Source organism: Mus pahari, chromosome 2 (assembly GCF_900095145.1).
Source record: "Mus pahari chromosome 2, PAHARI_EIJ_v1.1, whole genome shotgun sequence".
Lineage (NCBI taxonomy): Eukaryota > Metazoa > Chordata > Mammalia > Rodentia > Muridae > Mus > Mus pahari.
In genome coordinates this window covers 50,656,377-50,673,412 of record NC_034591.1, presented here as the reverse complement: position 1 = coordinate 50,673,412, position 17,036 = coordinate 50,656,377, and the positions used below count along the sequence as shown (strand labels likewise).

The following is a 17,036-nucleotide window of genomic DNA, read 5'->3' as shown; positions in this document are numbered from 1 at the left end:
TCAGCACAATTAAATAAACCCATTTCAACATACACGATCATGCCACATGTTTGTTCTGCGAAGACAAAATGTTTTTCCCTATTGAGCAGTTCCTGAAAGACTTAGGTGGCTAGCTAGGGTCCTCGGATTTCCCAACCAGACAGTTTCAGACACCGTCATCCATGGACCGCAGGGTTGGAAGTCTTTTCACGTGGACTGCTTTGTCCCTTGACTGTGACTTCTGTGTTTACTGCAAGGAAGTCAGACACAGAGGTCTGTTGAGACTGCATAACTCTCTCACACCTGCTTGGGTTCTGCAGTAGTATTTACTAAGTGAAATATGAGGACTGGCTTGTCAAGTGTTTTCACAGAACACTGATGGCTCCTGGCCAATTGTGTTAGTCTTAAGTCTTTTTTTTTTTTTTCCTTGCATAAAATTGCCTATTTTTCACTTCAGATGGGGGTGAGAGGCAGTTCTGAGGTGTTTTTTTTTTTTTTCTTTTTTCCTTGTAGCTTGCACACCATCTGTGGTCTTGGCATCTCAGACAATTTCCCAGATTGCCCAAGGTGTTGGTTGGTCAGCAGTCAGAGCGATCAAGACCCTAGCCTAGGCTTGTCCCTGTTTGTTAGGCAGTGTCACTCTAGTCACCTGAGTGCTGAATGTGAATGCTGTGGCCTCTGTGTTCCTTTCATTGTAAATAACCTCTGCAAAGGTAATGCAGAGAATTTGCATGTATCCTCCAGCCAGTTCCAAGGTACAAACATGGTAACAACCGGACAAGCATGTCTCTTTACCCACACTCATGGGTGCTTCTCTAGTGTCCATTTCCTGTTCAGAATCTTCACCCAGGGATGCCGTATTACTCTTAGCCTTATGCCTCTTAAAAATTGTGTTTTGCCTTAACATAGTTGAGTATAGGTGTTTAATCTTTCTTCTTACTTTGTTTTTGCTTTGTTTTGTTGATACATGGTCTCACATAGTCCAGGCTGACCTGGAACTTTCACACAGCCAAGGGTAATCTTGAACTTCTAATCCTCCTGCCTCCACCACCTCCCAGGTGCTACATTTACAACATACTCCTCAATACCTGGTTTTATGCAGTGCTAGGGAGCCAGCCTGGGGCTTCATGCATTCCAGTCAAGTCCTCTACCAACTCAGCCGCATCCCTATTGCTACAGCATCAGTTTTGAGGATTGTCTTGTTTCTTTCCTATTGCTGTGACAAAACACTTTGTCTAGGGAAACCTATAGAAGAAAGCATTTAATTGGAGCATCACATTTTAGAGGACAAGTGAAGTGTGGCAGCTGGCAGGCTGAGTGCTCATAGCCTGATTCAAAATAGAAAGCAGACAGACAGCAGGACCTGGCATGGGCTCTTTAACCTTCAAGGCCCACTCCCAGTGACACGGCTCCTCCAACACCCTATTCCAACAGGTCATGCATACCTCCTAATCTTCTCCAACTGCTTCTGCCAACTGGGACACCAAGTATTCAAATATATGATCCCGTGGGGCCATTCTCAGTGGAACCCGAAGTCTGTTGGGGAAGATAGTTTGTAGGTTGTCTATCAGTGCCCGTTTTACTGAGGATTGGATGTGGTGAGCTTGGAGGGAGGACCACAGAATGAAGGTCGTTGTCACCTCCCCATGAATGGTGTACATGCTGTCTGTCACCATGAATGTCACTTGTCACTGGCTCAGTGTGATGGTTTTCTGTAAAAACTTGTTTTATTTTCTCCCTTTATCCTTGGAAGCAAGTCACCAAGGACAGTAATCTCACCTGTAAAGTTCCGTTAACTGTCTTTCCTATAGATATTTTACATGCTGTGTTTGAAATCATGCCTGCTTGGGGAGGGGTTGGTATCTGATTTCAAGTATCTATAGTCTAGACTTCATGTTTAAAGCCTTATGTGCAAGAATAAGTAAAAACATGTCTAAATGCAGGAATGTTTTGAAGCAGTGTCATTTTGCAGCCGCCTGCATTTTGATTTATTAGTTTTACTTTAAAATCTCCACAATCGGCAAACTGTGGCAGCCGCTCTGCTCCCATCAGATGGCTGCACAGACTGCTCCCGATTCTCTTAGCATAAGAAAACCTCACAATTTTCTCTTAGGATTTGGGGAATAATGTTTAGCATCATAACATTTTATCCATACCGGTCTGTCTAGTAAACATAAAAATACATTGATTATAATTAATGGAAGTATTTTTTGAGTATCGAAATGTTCCTAAGAGTCTTCCCAAGACTGTCATTGGGGCAGTCCACTGCTCCCTCTCAGCCTTCCGCCCACTTCTCCCACCTAAGAGAAGTCAGCTGTAGGAGTTCACGTTCCCTCTGTTGCTGTCTTGTCTTTGTGTTTCGGGAAGGGGAGAGAGTTTTCCAGTTTTGTCTTACCAGTCTGTTATTCAGTCAAGTCAAATGACCTTATTTACACTTAACGAAAAATTAAATTATTACTACTTTGGCATATAATCTGATTAAGAATATTCTAGAAATGGTATCTATGAAATGGTTCTTGTATCTGTTTATAGGATATCCTCTCAGAACTTATGATGAATTTTGTGTCTGCTAAAATGTCTTAATTTGTGGGTCCGCACTTGGAGCCATTCTGTGTCATCTACAGTTACAAACATTGGGCTGAGTGGACTTGCTAAGTCTTTTGTCAAGACTATGGGACTTAACGTCTCTTTGTGTTTTCACTTGACTTTGAGCCAATTTCAGAATCTTGCACTGAGGGTAAAGGCTTAAAAATACGTCTGAGGAGTCTCCTGCTCACTTCATGGTCACTCGGAAGGACAATTAAAATCAAGAGTCATGTTTCCGGTCAGGCGCAGGGGAAATCCTTTCCTTGACTTTCAGTTCGACTCTCAGTAGTCAACTGATTCCTTCCGTTCATGTGGGGATTCCCATGCTGATGGCCAGGGGCCTCATCACATATGTGCAGCACACAGGGGAGTGCCGCCTTTGTCATTTCTTAACTGAGTGAAGTCTGCCCTGAGTACTATTGCCGTTTTAATATTACTCATTCTTAGTATGGACCTGTAAAGTCTGATCATCAAAAAGTTAAATATAGAAAATTGTTATCAAGTAGGTTAAAGACCATTTAAATATAAGGTTTTTGGATATGTATTGTATATAACATATATATTATGCCACAAATATATAAAACTTTCTTAAATTTTAGGTAGCAGGTAAAAAACATACAAGAACAGAACGTTGAATGCAGAATTGCAATTTATGCCTGCCTTTTATCTGCTTGTCTGTGCTTTCTTCCATTAGATGTAGACCACCATCCTTGCTCAGGGGATATGGTTTTTCTATTCTGAGTGTAAGAGTGTTTTGTCAGCATGTATATATGTGTACCTGTTGCCTGAGGAGGTAAGACAAAGGTTTTGGGTCTCATGGATCTGGAGTTACATATGGTTGTGAACCACCATGTGGGTGCTGGGAATTGAACCAGGGTCTCCTCTATAAGACCAACAAGTGCTTCTAAATGCTGAGCTGTCTTTGGCCCTAGGATGTGTTTTTATGGCTTGGTTGGTTTGAAACATTTGGAGGAAAATCTACTGACATTACAGCTGCAGTCTGGCTAACAGTCTTACAGGGTAGAGGACTCTAAAATTAGCATACCCACATGAAAGTTTGAAAGCCCGTGAACCACTTTTGCTATTTCTTGAGTTTGTGGAAGAACTGTGGCTTCTGAGTGACCCTTCACTTTGCTCAGTCACCCTAGTTTATGTCCCTAGAACCCATCTCCTAACACACAGGAGCCTGCCCTCTGCTGTACTCCGCTAGCATATGTTTGCACAGAGCAGGGAGTGGGAAGTCGTCTTAATCGGGAAGGGTATTGGAGCCCGCTGCTGAGAAGCCACACCCTGTCCTTTGCAGCCTTGCCCTCCAGCCCCAGCTCAGTCTCTCATAGACACTTGTTCTTACTGAAGGAATTCCTAGAGGTAGAAGCCATCAGGTGGTTCACAGTGCTCATAATCCTAAATCCAGAAGATACAAGCTTTGTGGCCTCCGTGGGTACTTGTAGTGATATGTATATACCCACACACATACACATAATTCAAAAGAATGAAAATAATCATTTTTTAAAAGAAGATCTATTCTTAGAAAGGACTTAACAGCAAGAATGGGCTGCCCAGTCAGTCATTGCTGAAAAGATGTGTGGTCACATATCTTTGACTTTAGCCAGCCATAGTGGCACACACCTTTAAGCCCAGCAATTGGGAGGCAGAGGCAGGAAGGTCTCTTGAGTTTGAGGCCAGCCTGGTTCACAGAGTGGGCTCCAGTACATCCAGAGCTACATAGTGAGACCCTGTCTCTAAATAAACAAATCAGTCTTTCACTTTGATAGTTGAAAGTCAGCTGAGAGAATGGCAGGATATGCCTACAAGACACGCAGCTCTCCTTCAAGTGTGTAAGAAAGTTGGGTTAGGACCAGCACCCCTTGGCAGCTCCCACCAGGGTTGTGAGCTGCACAGCTGTAGCTTTGCTCTGCTGGGTAAAATTTGGGACACGCCCTCTCATGGTCTGTAAGTCATGATGGGACAGTGTTAATTCTTCTAGGGCTTGGGGGCTGGTGCCTAATGAAGTAGGTGCTAAACCAGGCTGAAGGGATACACATTTATCTTAGAGCCACTAGGGAGCCGTAGTGGGACCTTGAGAGGAAGGAGGTCACAGCTGTAAGTCTGGAATGGAGTGTGGAGCAACGGAGTCAGTAGTTATTACAGGGGCCGCTTAGAGAATAGAGGGGAGAGGTGGTGCCAACCTACAGTTAACAGTCCCTCCTTCCCTCTTCCCTGCTTCTTCTCACCTTCTCTGGGAGCAGCCCTGGGGTGGCTGCACAGCAGTTTTAGTTACTTGCTAGTTAGTTAAATGATTAATCACCTTGTTTTGGGGAAATGGTTGTTGGAGGTTTGAGTACAGTCAGATTGACACTAGGAGCTCAGGGAACACAGAAACGGTGTTGACAGGTTGCTCTACCCCTACCTCCTCAGGCACTTATTAGGACCACGGTAAGAATTTTGTAGTCAGCCGGCCATACTGTCGAGTCTGCCCTTAGTGCCTCTGACAGGTTTGTTGATGTAATGATTCTCCCTTTCTTTAGAGGCCAGTGGGCCACATGTCTATAGCCTGTTTCCATACATACTCCGATTAGAACAAACTTTCTGCACAATGGCCTTAGCCTAGGCCTCATCTCTAGACTATACAGTAGTCCACGGTCAACCTTACATGCCGAGTGCAGCACAGTGCCCCTACTCAGCAGGGCCATCAGGTCCTCTTGTAGCCAGCGCGGGGAAGGCATGGAGCGTGAGTTTCCAGAGCATCACACAGCCGCTGCCTGTGTTTTCTGTGGTTCTCCCTTGCTTGCCTTCTCAGGGCGCTCTGCATTATAAACTTTTAGTACTATTTTGTGTCAGCATAACCACAAATAACAATCCATAATTTCTTGTTAACGGATTATATTTTTAGAGGTTTTTTTTTCTGTGTGTGAATGCTTTGTCTCTGTCTATGTATCACAGGCTTGTTTAGTTCCCATGGAGTACGGAGGAGGGGTTCAGGTCCTCTGGAGCTGCATTACAGCTCCAAGGACAATAAGTGCTCTTAAGCCCTGCACCGCCTCTCCGCTCTTGGTACTAGGAGTTTCTCCTCTAAATGTGAATGGGACTTAGTTTGCTTAACTTGTATTTTTGTTAGAAATATTCAAAGTAAGTCATTCCTCACATACTTTTTTCTCCCATGCCAGCAGGCTGCACAGATACCTGACTGGGCGCTCAGGAAGACTCAGGCAGAGATGGGGAGTCGGCCTGCAAGCTGGGATGCTAGAGCTCATATGCAGTTCTCCATTTAGCTAGGAGGTTTCCAGGGCAACCACTGAAGCAGTAATTAAAGATCAAGAGCTAAAAGGTATGTACTTAGAAATCTGAATCCTGAAACAAGGTGGTCGGCAGGCTGGTGTCACAGTGTGCACTCTTCTTCACTTAACATTAAGTAAATAACTTTTTAAAATAAAATTTTAAAAACCCCTAATTTAATTAGAGGATACACACTAAATTAGGATGTGCATGCTATGCTTTTATTTTTATCTTTTCACACATGCACATGTATTTTTGTATACACACACACACACACACACACATATATATTTTTATACGTCCACCAGCCAGTCATGGGACCAGGCATTGGAATACCGGGCTTAAGGTGTCTTTTGGGTTCCTATTTTGAGCGTCCCAACGTATATATTTTTTAAGGCATGCAAATGAGCAACTACAGAGGCGTCTATAGTACTTATGTGTAGCAGGTACATCCAAGGCTCTCCAGGCAGTTCACGGGTGGATACACAGCCTGACAAGGTGATCACCATTCCTCCATTCTTTCCTTGAGCGAACTGTACCCAGAGATGTAAAGTGTTTGCCCTGGGTTATGAACCTTGTTTGCCTGATAGTTCAGTGCATCAGTGCAGTAACAGGGCTGTTGAGGGAGAGTTCCACCAAAGCAGTGGCGCCATTGAGAAGGTAGAAAACAGAGCTGTAAATTTTAATGGAAGCTGGGCTGGTGAGATGGCTCAGTGGGCAAGAGCACCCGACTGCTCTTCCGAAGGTCCAGAGTTCAAATCTCAGCAACCACATGGTGGCTCATAACCATCCGTAACAAGATCTGACTCCCTCTTCTGGAGTGTCTGAAGACAGCTACAGTGTACTTATATATAATAAATAAATAAATCTTAAAAAAAATAAAAAATAAAATAAGCATTACTTATAAAAAAAATTAATGGAAGCTTCAGAAGATGACGAGTCTATTCCCAGGAATATGGGTAAAGTTTGCCCATGCAAATGCTGCATTTCACGGGTTTAAAGCAGTTAGGGACCCTGGAAGATGGGAGATATTTACAAAAAGCAAAGCCCCGATCTCTACACCTTCAAAGAAAAGATGCAGAAATCTCCACTTTTTCAGACCAGTACTTATTTCACTTATGCACAGGTATGTGGCTGAAGCTGTAGGTAGGTAGCATGGGAGACTTTGGTAAGTGTAGGCTCTAGGATTTTCCCTGTAGCAAAAGTAAGGAATCTGTAAGAAAGAAAAAAAATCACACTTAAAAATGTAATAGAATTATTAATTCATACCCTGTTATATGGGGGACAGGTGACTTGTGACCCTATCTAAAAGGTTTTAAGGTGAATTTTATATTCCTCAGACATTTCTCTTTGAAAGCTTCTAGTAGCCCACGAGAATATTCCACTGATGTGCCTGCTGTTAGGTAGATCCGGCCTTCTAGAGACTGGGATTGAAGCCCCTGCCGAGGCAGAGCTCCCAGACGGGTGTGCTCTATCTCTGCGTCATAGCCTGATCCTGGGCATATCACCCAGTTCCACACCCACACCTCTCACACCTTGAAATTGGAGTCTGTTCGCTTTTTCCAGTCCATGACCAATGACTGTGTTGTTTCTGCCCTGCCTAGGATTTATTGCCCCCTCTAACTCTGATAGACGGACTTTATCCCATAGTTAAGTTTATTGCCCTATCCTATTCCCTAATTCTTGCGATTTGTGGGTCCTTTACTTCAGTGATTTCAACAAACCATCTCAGATTCCAGACTCCCCTCCCTACATTGAGTCTATCCATGGTCCAGACTAGCAGGTCAGGGGCTATCTGAGCACGCTCTTGCGTCCATCTCCCCTGCCACATGCCGGTGCTATCTTTTTCATCTTCGAGCTCTTTTCCCACCTTTTAAAGGAAGCCTTCTTTTTCTTTTTAATATGTGGCGGTGGTGGGATATGAAGCCAGAACAGTCAGGTCCCCTGGAGCTGGAGTTACAGGAGGTTGTGACTTACCTGATGTAGGTACTAGGAACTGAACTCAGGTCTTCTGAAAGAGCAGTAAGTGCTCTGCGTGAGTCACCTCTCTAGTCTCCTTTCATCCATCCTGACCTATGTGTTCTTCGTTCTCACTGTCTTCTCCCTCACTTAGAAACACACGGAAGATTTAAATCAGGGTCTTCCAAAGCCCTCCATGTCTGACCTCTTAAACTCTGGGCAGGGCAGCAGGCTAAACCGGGACCTGTTCTCCTGGGTCCAGGACACAGTTGAGCACTTCCAACAGTGGTCAGTGTCCCTGGGCTGGTTGTCAACACAGATAGATGACTGCTACCAGCTTGATCCCTACTCTTTACACCTCTCTTTGGAGGGGGTCTATTTTACTCGATGGTTGCCAGGAGACACATAGCAACTGCCTTACTTTTGCTCCCCTTAGCCCTAAATGTAAACTTGTCTTCCCTGTCCCTGCCTCCCTCCTCCCTGTCCGTGCCTCCCTAACTTGCTTATGGCAGCCCAGCTGTTTCCTCCTTCCTTTTCATGACACTCCCTGAGCGTCTCTAGAGTCTCTTCCTGCATTCACCGCACCCCTACAGCCCTCATTTTTCCATTTGCCCCAAGCCTTGGTGTCTGTACCTGAGTTCTCTCTGGTTTCCTCTTTCTCTCTGCTGTCGTCTTCATTGATCTCACCTTTGCCCTACTTATTTCTGTTAAAAGGCAAGTGCAGAAGTCCATTGGGAGACAGGGACTCATGGCGTGGCTCATGCTGGCCTTGAACTTGAGATTGTCCTTCCCCTGCCTCTGACTTTATAGACATCTGGGACCTAGTAGCGAATGTCTGTTTTTAACAAAGTACAAGCCAACAATTGTGATCTTTGTTCTGTTTTTTTGCAGTGCTGGGCAAGGAACCCAGAGTCTTACTTAGCTAGGTATAATTTTACCACTGAGCTGCTGCCCAGCCCAGGAAACAGTCCTGAGTCTCCGTCCTTTTCTTTCTGCTGGAAAACTGGGGCTGCTCAGGTGGAGGGCATCATGACATCTCCGCATGATCTCAGCTAGATATAGTGCTGGTGCCTGTTGGTTGTGGAATCCTGTACTCTGCAGAAAGAGGCTCATGCGGTTTATTCTGTACGCACAGGAGTGGGGTTCACTAACAGTTCTTAGACTAGAAAGGGCCTCCCAGGCAGACAAGCCCTTGTCAGACTCCTTTGTTTTTTAGAGGGTCCAAGAAAGCAGGTTTAATAGTGGGTTAGTAGTCAGTTTAGGACTAGGGAGTCTGGATTTGGGGTGTCAGCTTTAATAGATATCATGTGGGGCCACTATAGCTGCCCTGTGTCCCAAGACTGTGAGTCTCAGGAGAAACTTCAGGACTTGTTGGGGCCCCCTGAAGAGCATCTGGGACTAGAGGAAGGCAGCCCTGCTCGCTGAAGATGTGAGAGTGCTGACATATCCTAAGCTCTGGTGGAAAGGTGGCTGTCCAACTGTTCAGGATCCAGATATCAGAAGCCCCAAGGTTATATTTGTAGAGACCCTCAAGATCCGAGCAGACGAGGAAAGGAAACTTCCGTGCTGTCTTCTGATTAGGACATGAATGTTGGTGCTCCTCCGCCCTTAAACCTATAGTCTTGGGTTGGATGTGATAGTGCCTGGAGCTAAGGATTCTGGGTAGTAATTATGTTCCTATGAGGTCATGTAGGTGGGGAAGAACACACACTATGCCAGTGTGTAAAAATACACCAAGCCAGAAGGAGAGCCCTCACCAGGCACCAAGTCTAAATGTCCTTAACTGTCCTAATTCCAGTCAGTTTAAGAAACTAGGAAAAATGACTGCCCGCTTTTAATCCACCAGCTCCGTGGGCTAGGGGGTGGTTTGGCTTTGTTTTGCTACGTTTTGCTTGTCATCGTAGCTGAAGCAAAAGCCTCCTCCCCATCTGGTATAATACAAAATGCATGCAGGTGGCACAAAACTAGTAAGTAAATCCCAAAATTGTGTGCTGTATAAAGTTTAAATGACAACTTACTGACCCCCGCAGCCACCCTCGCTTCCCAGGAGCTGCTGGAATAGTTAGGGATTCGTTCCTGAGACCGTTGCCAGCTAATTGGTCACCATTTGCTACCTCTCTCAGGTTAAATTAATTAAAAATCATCTCGGGCCAAGGAGATAGTGGGAACAGTGCTCACCCCACACATGTGATTAACTGAGTCCGGTCCCCGGAACCCACATGAACAGCTGGATGCAGAGGCTAGTATCTGGACTCCCCAGATTCCTGACTTGGAGATGGGAGGCAGAGACAGGAGGTGTCCAGACACGGGCCAGCCAGGGGTGGAGTAGGTTGCCCTGTGGAACAATCGACAGGAAGAGACACAGCCTATCAAAGTGTCCTCCATATGCATGCACACCACGGTGCACACACAGATTTAAATTAAATACAGTTAGACCTTAAGCCTCATCAGGAATGCTAACCACGTTTGAGGTATTCAGCCCTTGGTGGCTACCATATGCACAGGGCAGGTGTAGAATGTTCCCCGTCATTGCAAATGTTCTGTCAACAGCAGGGATCAAGATGGATCCCAGTCATATATAAACATATACACACAGTTGGTGTAACATTGTACATACTGTTTTGCAGTTTGTTTTTTCATCCAACAGAGAAACTGTTAACTCAGTGTGACCACATGCAGGATCCTGCCAGAAAAGAAATGAAAGGGAGTACACTGGCAGACATAAAGGTTGAGTGCATCCAGAACCATCTCTCCGTACCTAGTGTAACATTAAGTAGACTGTTTGCAGAAGGAGTCCACTCAGCCCTGTGCATGCTAAGAAAACAGTTCAGAATGTGTATGTATGTGTTCATGCTGCCCAAGCTAAGCTAACCACACAGCCAGCATGGTCCTCCTTGCTTTTCTCTGGTTGCTAGCACAAGGTGCTCTTTCTTTGTCTTCTCCCTGGCTAGTAGCTGCTGCACTTGATGTATATATTAAATGAGATGAAATTAAAACAGTTCGGCTCCTCAGCTGTGCTTTTAGCTGGATGTCAAGTGCCTCTAGCCACATAACGGCAGTGGCTTTTGTGTTGGGTGGTCTCCATGGTTGCATGAGGCTCAGTTGGACACTTAACTCAGTCACTCTTTCCATGAAGTGCAGTGACATTTCCATGGATGAAGTAAAGTGATGACTGGCTAGGGGGATGAACAGGTGGTACTGGGAACACTTGCTGTGCGATCCCATGCCCTCTCCCCGCAGGAGGTGAGGACCCTTTTTCTAAAATGCAAGCTTTCCTACAGTCTGCACAATTGGCAGTTCCGGGGGAGTCAGGAGAGAGAATTGGGGCTTAGTTTCGTTTGTTGGCTAGTTTGCATGTTTCCTTTTCCCTTGTTGAGGCAACACTTCATATAGCCCAAGATGGCCTTGAACTTCCTCCTTTGCTGAGGATGACCTTGGACTTCTGATCCTACCTTCCCTCCCTGAGCCCTGGAACCGCAGGCAAGTGACACCACGTTTTGCCTTTTACAAGACCTCGAGGATCTTTGTGTTTGCTGTAGGTAAGCACTCTGCCAACCGAGCTACACACCCGGCCCTGGCTCTGGTAGATTGTCAAGTTAAAACACTGCCTGCAGTCCTACATATGTGGTCAAGGATAAATGTACTAACGGTAGAGAGGACTGTTGAATTTAAGCTAGAAAGTGCATTGACAAAAGCTTACCAAACAGAACATATTTATACCTCTGTGTGTTTAAGAAATACGTGATCTGGGAGGATTCAGAAAGGTGAGAGTTGTTCCATTGGGGGAAGGGGGTGGGGGGGGAGACAAGTTTCTCTTATGTTCCCTCCCCCATCCCCCTTCTAAGTGCAGCCTGTAAACCTGGGCTTCCCATGGCTGTCAGATGAACCTTCCGGAACCCTCCCAGTGCACAGTGGCCTGGGGCCGGCACACCTTTGCGTCTTATAGCTATGCAGAACTGCTTTCTTCATCCAATTTAAGTGTATTTATGAGGAAAAGTATTGTTAGCATTGACATTTTCCCAAGCAGCCATTCTTAGCATTTGCGGATGTCAGTGCAGGAGATGCTGATTGGACCCCATGGAAATAACTAGAGCAGGAAGAGGAGGCTGACAAGAACTTACCCAGGTCTGGGGCACCTTGCTTCAGCTTGCCTTTGAAGAAAATGAATGCGGTGTTAATTGCTGCTGGGTTGAATAGTGGTGACAGAGCTCATTCAGCACCTACCTACCGCCCACGGTGGTGGAGAGCTCCCGAGAGGTGGGGAAGTGGGAAGTGGAGACGCAGCCGCCCACCCCAACCCCTCCATAGCCCCATAGTTGAGATCACAGGAGACCACACCTGGGCTGGGGAGGGTGGGTGGGGGCCGGGATGAAGTATCATTTTAAAAACTGGCTTCCTGTAATTCCACAGTATTAACTTTGCTGTTCAATTGAGTCGCTAGACGTGTTCCCCGTTCAGGAAAGAAGACAGGGAAGATAATGGATATGGGGAAGGGCACTGTGTACTGCCTAGCTTACTTAGAAAGGAAACTCTTGCTCGTCGTGGAACTTTAAGGGAGGCTTCCTCAGTGCCAGAGTAAATCTCGCCACCTGTGACTGCCACGGCAGCAGGGGACCTAGCCACCAGGGTGTGGACCCTTCCACATCCTGAAGGTGAGGCCACTGGGTGGATGGAGAACTAACTGCTGCTACATTTTACCAGCGATTCCTCAGGCCGGTCCCTGGCTCAGGGCATCCGTGCCTTCCTCTCCTTCTTGTATTTTTTGTTGTTGTATTTTGTATTTTGAGATAGGATCCCATCTTTCTGTGTGTGGAAAGAGGGAAACAAATCACGTGGCCTCAGGGACAACTCTGCCTTGTGTTTCCTTTTGACTGGCTCCATTCTGCCTTGAAGGTGAGCGTCACCGTCTCCTGTTAGGTCACAGTGTTAGAACCACAGATGGGGGAACTGCTGGCTGTCCTGGGTTCCTGTAAACTAGGGACAAAGCTGCCAAAGCCAGACTGGCTATGACCGGCATCAGGTTCTTTTTCTAGGCAGGCTTAGCTTGACCTTGTTTAAAATGCCGTTCTCCTCCTCCCCGATTGAGTTAGGAGTCTGAAGTTGAAGAATGAGGAAACATGTCCAGTTCTTCCCAGGTGGAGCCAGCACACCAGTCCACGTGGCAGCTTCTCAGGCTTTATGTCCCCAAGCTCCGCCCTCACTTGTGTACGTGTGTGCCGTCTGACAACAGCCTTCAGCCCATGGTTTTGTATCTTTCACATTTGGCAGAGTCCCAGTTTTGTGGATTTCTTTTTTCTTTTAAAGACGTTGGGTTTTTCAGAGAAATTCATCTGTGGCTTTTTGAAAGTGACAAACAAGTTAACTGTATTTTAGTCAATAATTTTTATCAGAAAACCTCGCTCTTAATTTCAAAGAACCAGGCACCATGCAGTTCCAGAACTTACTTTAGTTTGATAATGATGACATTTCTGTGGAAAAAGCAGTTTAAAGTGAGAGGCTTTCTGAATTCTTTTGTTCTATCTGTATTAGAAGAAATTTTCAAGAAATTGTGAGGTTGTTTTTTTTTCCTTTTGGTTCTTTGTTCATGGCAAGGACTCCAGAACATAGGAGGCATGACGTGAAGCTAGAAGTTCTGTTTAGGTTGTCAAGAATATAGAGGGCTGGAGAAGAGGCCTGCCATGCCTGCTTGGTGGGGCGGGGTGTCTGGCAGCTGACAGTGGAGAGCAGGTGCCCCGTGGGTCTGGGCCGTGTAGACAAGTAGTTGGCAACAAAACCTGAAGTGAAGAGGGGGCTCGTGATCTGCTGCCAAGGTTCCTGGTGGTGCCCAAGTGATCCTTCCGAGTGGAGCTCATGATTGCTTAGCACAGCATTTTCCCAGTGCAGTCCCTGGGCCAGGGCCTTGCAGAGTACAGAGGAGAGGAAACCACGGCCAGTGAGTTGTGTTCTGTTCAGTATTTTAAAATCAACCCTCCCCCCCCCCCCGTGTGTGTGTGTGTGTGTGTGTGTGTGTGTGTGTGTGTGTGCTTGCACAAGTATTAGTGGGGTCAGGGAATGACTACGTGGTGGCTTCTTTTCTTCCACCTTCATGTGGGTTCCAGGGTCAGCGTGGTGCATGGTAGTTAAGGGCCCTCACCACTGAGACATCTTGCCAGCCTCCTTACTTACCTGCATGTTCGTTTAAAGTTCTCCCTCCCCTGTAAGTTCCCAGAGCACACTTAGCACTTTGAAAGTCTGTGAAGTTGGGAAACTGATGGAATTTTGATCGGATTTTTGAAACACACTAAAACTAATAGATGTTGAATCTAAAACAAGCAAAGAGCCTTCTGGGGATGACACCGACCTGTAACAGCATCATTGGGACGGTGAGGCCGAGGCGTCACACTCAAGGCCAGCCTAGGCTGTGGTTAAAATGTTCTCTGAAAACAGTGGCAAAGCCCCTTAGCAACCTTTGTCTCTCTTCTTTTGTTGTGATCAAACAACCTGAACAGCCCACCCCAACCTACTTGTGCTTGGCCTGAGGAGAGGGACCCACCAGCTGTAGGAAGGGGGAAACCCGAGGCTTCCAGCTAGTACCCGGGTATCCCAAATGGCCCCAAACTTCCCCAAATAGTTGGGACACGTGAGTCTGTGGGAGACATTGGACATCTAAACCCTAGCAGGAACAATTTAATGGGGTCCTCAGACAAGCAGTTAATAGTGGTTTTCGACCATTAAATAGATTGACTTCCTGGGAATGTAAAGCTTGAACCAGGCCGCGTGGGGCTTTGGGTTGGTAGTGTTTGTTCTTATTTACTGATCCATGTTCTCAGATGACCAGTGTGCTTGGTGCTTATTTCATTAAGCAAAACTTAACCCCTGAAAAACCCTTTGAGATCACCTGATCCCATCTCCTCATTTGCCCGGTGGAGGAGGTAACTTCTCAAAGGTTGAATAAGTATAAAAAAAGTCCAGCTGCTCAGAGGTCCTGGCCCCCAAGTCTTACAGCATTAGGTTGAGCAAGTCCTTGTGACGGTTACTGTAGGGAGTCCCAGAGTAGTAGGAGCTGGGCAGTGTTGGCTGTGATAGGGGTAGGGTAAGAACAAAGTTCATGTTGGATTTCTTGCCATATTTTGAGTCTAATAAAAGAAGCAAGATATATCCTTGAGACCTTGGGAAGAGCAGGGACCACACCTGACTTTTGGGAGAAATTTCTCTGTACACAGCATAGAGTGATTTGAAATGGCTTCTATCACTAGAGATCTTGCAGGAAGCAGGAGTGGCTTCGAAGATTGACAAGCCAGCTCGACTGTACCTCAGCCCTTCCTGTATCTTATAGGCAGTACCTACCTGTGCATTCCTCTTGGCTACAGGAAGTGTCTGGTTGTCATAGTTACAAACAAGCCTGAACTTGAATGTTGACATCTGAAGGCTGTAAATTAATTTGCTTTAATTTGGGTTTTTCTTCTTTCATGGGGAAGTTAGTAAACCCTTGCTTATTAACTGGTATGTGAAATTGAATCATTTTGTTCTTGTAATAGGTTCTTTTCTGTCTTATTTACGGTTAAAGTATCACCTGACATGATTTTTGTGTGTTCATCTTGGGCAGTTTTTTCCTCAATTTTTTAATGAAATGAAGTGTTGATGTGGAACAGTATGTGTTGTTGTGTCACAAACAAAGATTTCAGTGATGCATCTGCCTTTGACATTGCTGTGTCCATCAGGAGACACCAAAGCCGACCTCAGACCCCGTCTCCCCCAGCCCTGGAGAAGGAAAATGCCCCGTGCCTGTGTGTCTTAAGTAAGACAAACCTCTGTGGTGACAAGTTCTTGTCACTGGGGCTCCCAAGCCGCCTTGAGCCTGTTGCAGCCCCTCCTCCCCTCTGGAGTTAAGAAGAGCCTTGAAGGTGAGCATGGTGGATCACATCTGCAACTGGGCACTCTGAGGCCAGGGCAGCAGGAGGATTGGAAGGCAAGCTTTGTGGGCTCTCTAGGGAGACTGTCTCAAAAACCAAGACAACAGAGAGGATTTCACAGCTAGATGGGACCAATCAATGTCTGGTGAGACGCTGAGAGTGACTATAAATGAAATCACACATATAAAAGATGAAAATAAATCTTATTTCTAAGACTGAGTAGTCTTCCTCTCGGCTCTGCAGAGCTGAGGGTCATCTCCTAATAAGGCATTAACTGTGACACTGGGCCTGGGGCAATGCATACGAAGGCTCTGAATCTTCAAGGCTCCTTTGGAGGTAGAAAAGTTGTCTTTGTTGTTGTTAAGATAATGTTGATGTTGTGTGAGGATTTTACAAAAAATGTTTTCCTTTTCTGTCTACAACTGAAGTCAGAGAGAGGGCCACAGAGATCTCATTGGCTGCATTGAGCTCCTCTTGGCTGAGCCTCTGGTGCCAGCAGCATGAACGGCTCTCTGCCTTGTTCTGGGAAAAACCCATGTGATGTCCATATGTTGTCTGACCCTTGCTTGATCTCTTTCCCCTCAGACAAACCATCGGTGTGCATGTCTTTGTGCAATCCTGTGTAGCACTGCAGCTATGGAATCAAGCAGTGTCACTTAACCACACTTGGTCCAGGTGACTGGGATCTTTTTTCTCCTCCTCTCCCTCCTCCTCCAAGAGAGAACGGGTTTATTCTGGCTCACAGTTACAGGGCACAGTCTGTTGTGGTAGGGAAGTCAAGGCAGCAGGACCTTGACCATTCCCACAATAAGGAAGCAAAATGGAAGTTTTTTTTAATGGTTTTTAGAGATCAAATGGTTTATCAAAATCATGAAGTAGGTAGCCATGGCTGACCCTGTATCTGCAATGGCCTTTCTTCCTGAAAAGGACAGAGTCCTGGGACGTCCCTGCTACTTGGAAACATGCCCATTCCCTCAGATTCACAGTGCTCATTGGAAGAGAACCCAGGTGCAGACAGGAGATGGAGGGATGACGGTTGACTGATTCCCGGATCCACTCAGAGCTCTTCTGTTTGGAGTGTGATCTGTAAGTGAGGCCTGTTGGTATGCAGTCTGCACTGCAACTGTAGAGTGCAGTCAGGCATCTTTAGCTCTCCAATGAAAATGGCTTAGGTGGTAATCCAAGAAGCCTCTGTTGACCTTCAGAGCATCCCAGTGTGGCCATTGCAGTTGGGAGGTGTCAGGCCTCTGTCTGAGAGCCTTCCATACCACCTTGCAGAACCTGCATTTCAAAAGGGTCTCGAGAAGGCTGTATTGGATCAGAGCAGCATCCCCCGAGTATCCT

At 46.0% G+C, this 17,036-nt stretch overlaps 1 long non-coding RNA gene across 6 annotated transcripts in view; it reads left to right on the top strand.

The window, feature by feature from the left end:
- The window catches only part of LOC110317414, a 136,648-nt gene that overhangs the window by 46,695 nt on the left and 72,917 nt on the right, over positions 1–17,036 (top strand). For all 6 annotated transcript variants that reach the window (XR_003843256.1, XR_003843253.1, XR_003843252.1 and 3 more), the window contains one exon: positions 5,733–5,893. This is a non-coding gene — a long non-coding RNA (uncharacterized LOC110317414). The remainder of the gene's footprint in view (positions 1–5,732; positions 5,894–17,036) is intronic.